The sequence below is a fragment of the Bos grunniens genome, chromosome 23 (genome assembly GCF_055505025.1).
Source record: "Bos grunniens cultivar Pamir isolate PY7600 chromosome 23, Bosgru_T2T1.0, whole genome shotgun sequence".
Lineage (NCBI taxonomy): Eukaryota > Metazoa > Chordata > Mammalia > Artiodactyla > Bovidae > Bos > Bos grunniens.
The window spans coordinates 50,718,472-50,723,074 of NC_141187.1; positions in this window are offsets into that span (position 1 = coordinate 50,718,472).

The following is a 4,603-nucleotide window of genomic DNA, read 5'->3' on the forward strand; positions in this document are numbered from 1 at the left end:
ACATTGGAGTGGGTTGCCATGCCCTCCTCCAGGGGACCTTTCTGACCCAGGGATGGAACCTCAGTCTCCTGCATTGGCGGGCTGATTCTTTACCACTGAGCCATCTGGGAAGCCATAGAAGGGTCCTGCTGCTGCTGCTAAGTCTGCTGCTAAGTCGCTTCAGTCATGTCCGACTCTGTGCGACCCCATAGACGGCAGCCCACCAGGCTCCCCCGTCCCTGGGATTGTCCAGGCAAGAACACTGGAGTGGGTTGCCATTTCCTTCTCCAATGCAGGAATGTGAAAAGTGAAAGTGAAGTCGCTCAGTCCTCTTCGAGACCCCATGGACTGCAGCCTACCAGGCCCCTCCGTCCATGAGATTTTCAAGGCAAGAGGCTGGAGTGGGTTGCCATTGCCTTCTCCGAGAAGGGTCCTAAGAACCACAAAACTGCAGGTGAAGGCAGAGGCCATCTATAGCCCCAAGAGATGGGGTAGGGGGGAACCTGGTCGTTTTCTCCAACATCAGGCCCCATCTCTTTGCTTACTTTCAATATCAGTAAAATAATTTCAGGCACGCACCCCAATATGATTTATAAATTCTACAAATGTGCTCCTGAGCTAATGAAAGCATTGCAAAGCAGACACGGAGGTCAACATTTTAAAGGAAGAACACAGAACTCCAACTTGATTTCTGATGTTTTCTCCCTGTATGCCCTGAGGTCCCAGACTGGCCCCTCTGGGCTGGTGGGCACAGCTTATGGACCCAGGTGGGAAACTCCGTGGGGCCAGCAGTAAGCCGGGGGCTGAGTGCGGGGCAGGAGGGGGACAGCCCGCAAGACAGGCCCTTCCCCGCAGGAGGCTGGCTGGTGAGGCTTCGGAAGCACAGGCTTTGGGGTCAGACGGAAGCAGGTTCTGAGCTCAGCTCCACCTCTGAGGAGCCATGTGGCCCAGGAGATGACCTTCCTCTCCGAGCCTCAGCTTCCTGACTTAAATGAGGGAGACAGACCTCTGCTCAGAACTGATGAGGCGCTGGCAGCAGGGCATGGCACGTGTGGGCACACAGAATGTGTACAAGGAGCCTTCTGCACCACCCTGCCTGGGTATCTGGAAATCAGCCTTGAGTGCTCAGCTGCTTCAGTCATGTCTGACTCTTTGTGACCCCCTAGACTGTAGCCCGCCAGGCTCCTCCGTCCAAGGGATTTCCCAGGCAAGAATACTGGAGTGGGTTGCCATGCCCTCCTCCAGGGGATCTTCCCGACCCAGGGCTCGAACCTGCGTCTCTGATGTCTCCTGCGATGACAGGCGGGTTCTTTACCACTAGCACCACCTGGGAAGCCCAGTCAGTCCTGGGGATGAATCTAAAGAGGAGCAGATGGCCCGGGAGCAAAGCCCCCAGGGTCCCCTTTGTCTCTTGGGCACACCTTCCCCCGCAGCCCCGTGAGAGGGCGGGCAGAGCGAAGCCCGTGGGAGCACAGACTTTGCTTTGGTTTGCCTCTTCTTTGGGCATCTTCCCAGATGTTTTTTCCACAAGTGCCTATAAGTCTCTTTGGCAACTTAGAAAGCAGAGTAGACCCAAAAAAACAACCCAGGAGCAGTAGGAATTTATTTTTGGCCTGAATAGCGCAGTGGAGGTGTGCTGTCTCCAAGTCAAGGCCGTTCCTCCCGACCCACACCAGCCCCCCGGGCCCCAGGCTGCCGCCCCCAGTGGGGAAGTCATGCGCCCCCTCCTGAAGGAGCAGCGCTGGGGGGATCAGAACCACTCACCAGCTGGACTGACCTCTGACCGCGCCTGGAGTGGCTCGGGGACTGTGGCCTGGGACTGAGCATTTCAGGAGAGCGCTCCAGGGCAGGCAGTCCCAGGACTGTCCCCCCTAGGAGAACTGCTTTCCAGCTGGCACCAAATCAAACCCGTATTTCGGCGGGGGCTGGGGGGCGGGGGGAGCTGTGGGGCTGTGATGATGGAGAAGGGATGCAGGGGACGCGGCCCAGGCGGGGGAAGGGTGGCTGCTTGGCCTGGACTGCTCCCCGGGATCCAGAGCCCTGTTCTCTCTCCCATCCTCCCCCCCGAGCTCTCCACGGGCAAGTGTTAGACTCCGCTGGGCTGCAGCAGGCAAACTGACGGACGACCCAGCAGGTTCCGAGGACACCTCTCCGGTGCCAGCCTGGATTGCAAAGACCTTAGGGGAGCGGGTGCTGGCCTAGACGCCCCTAGTGACCGATGCTCTCTGCCAGCCGCCTGCAGCGGCCTTTCGCCCCTGCCTTCCTTGCTGCCCACCTGACCCCTACCTGGGCGAAAGGCTCTCAGCCCCCAGTGCCATCCTCCTGGCACTTTCAGCCCAAAGTTGCATAAGCTTTTGCTGTCCCCCCGCCCTCCCGTCCCGGCTTGGCCTGCGGGCTCCGCTCCAGCCACTGTGAGGATGGGAGGAATCCATCTGCAGAGACAAGCTCAAGTCTCTGGTGGAAAACAAATGCATGGACCGCAGTAAATGGGAGCAGCTTAAAAAAAAAAAAAAGAGCACAAAATCCATCGGGGACCCCGTTGCCATAGGAACCGGTGTTGCAGCTTGCTTCCGATAATTAATGGAGGGCTTTGCCATTACGGTCTTCTTGAAACTTCGCTCTCCCCAGTGCTGCACTGCAGCATGTGGCAGCCTCCCCATTCATAAATATTTCATCACCCCGGACATCTGAACCCCGGGTCCGCCTTCTCTCAGCTTCTCTCTCTCCCTCCGCCTCCTGCGTCTGTTTGCCTGCCCAGCGTCCTCTACCTCTAAACCCGGAGGGGCAGCTTTCCCGCCCTGGTTTTCAGAGCCCGCCTCCGCGTCCTGGGCCTGGGCTTCCTTCCTCAGGTCTCCGGCCTCCCTTCCCTGCGGCCTCAGTCAGCTGGGGCCCTGCGGCCGCCTTGCTTTCTCCTCCAGGCCGCCCGGGGGCTCCGGCCCCGCCGTGAACTGGCCGAGCTCGGGTTTCTGCTCAGTGCAGAGTCCACCTGCCCTGCGGGGTTTGAGAGAGAGACCCCTGCCCCCAGCCCTGCTGGCCCAGATATGCTCAGATGTTGGTCCCCTGGGCGGGGGGCTGGGCCCAGTTTTCATCTGGATGAAATAACATCCGAGGGTTTTTCTCCTCCTGGCTGCCCTGGAGGGCAGCGGGAACTCTCTGGAAGGCGTGGCACAGGGGAGGGCCCTTCACAGGCATGTGGGGGAGAGGCGGGCCCCCTCCCGGGGACACTGCAGGTCGCTGCTGACCGGAAGAGCCCTGGGCTGGAGTCAGGCACACCGGGGTCGATCACGCGCACCACGGGCAGAGACCAGGCTCGGGGTCACAGTCCCCTCAGTCCTGCGCACCCCACGGGGGTCAGGGCCCCATTAGCAGATGCCTTCAGCTCCATGGAGAAGCTCCATTAGCAGCTCCATTAGCAGATGCCTTCAGCTGTCCAGGGAGAAGGTGTCCTGGTTCCCTTCCAAGGGGGAAGAGCGCTTTCGGCAGGAGCTGAGCCCACACCCCAGCCGTCCCGCTCACACGGGGACGGTGCTCTGGAGGAGGAGCTGTGCTGGGTGGACGGGGCCCTGTTCCTTGGGTTCAGGCAGCCATGATGGGAGACGGAGCCATCCCGGCAGTGATCCAGGGGTACTCCCAAGCCCCCCAGGCTCTAGACTTGGCCCCCCCTGCCGAGAGGATAAGCCCAGCCCTGTCACCAGCCTGTCTCTGCCCCTCTGCCCTCAGAACCGCCCGGGGAGGCTTGTTCTTGGAGAGCTCCTGCCCTCCAGGCCCGATTTCCACACCTGCCACGCGTTCCCGGTAAACGAGTCATTCCCTTGTCTGGTCCGAACCTCCCCTAACAGGGACCCAGCTGGTCACACCAGTGACAGTGACTGCAAGGGGAGCCGAGGCCCCCCTGGAGGCAGAGGCCGCCTAGCCCTGCAGGGCGCTCACCCTGTGCAAGGCTCGCTCGGGTCGGAGGGCTCTGCACACGGGCGCAGGGGGCGGCTTGGAGGGCCTTCCTGGCCCCCGCGCGGGTGAGCGGGATGGCGGGCTGTGGGCTCAGCTCCTGCCAAAAGCGCTCTTCCCCCTCGGAAGGGAACTGGGGCGCCTTCTCCCTGGGGAGGTAGTGCAGAGGGCCTCAGGTCTGGAGTCGAGTCTTTGCTTCTGGGATTTTTGTCCTTAGACCTCAGCTGCTTCTCCTCCTAGCAAACGCAAATTGGTTGAATGTGGACCCCGCTCCCCACACTGGCCAGAGCACTCTATGCAGTTTCCAGGGGTTTCCACCCCATCTCACATGACAACACCCCAAGACACAGACACCCCTTAGCGAATGCAAATGCCTACCGTGTCTGCATCCTGGAGTGTTTTCAGGTCAGACGGGGTGGAAACCCCTGGAAACCGCATAGAGAGTTCTGGATTTAAGGAACCATTGTCTGACCTGCCGCTGGCCAGTGTGGGCAACAGGATTCGTGTTCACCCAAATGCAACTGGCAGAGAAGTCAAGCTGCAGCATGTAGGACCGACTGTACCGCACAGGGAACCCAGCTCTCTGTAAAGACCTGGACGGGAAAAGAATCTAATCATGTAGACGTGTAACCGATTACTTTGCTGTAAGCAAAAACGGACACATTATCAATCAGCTACA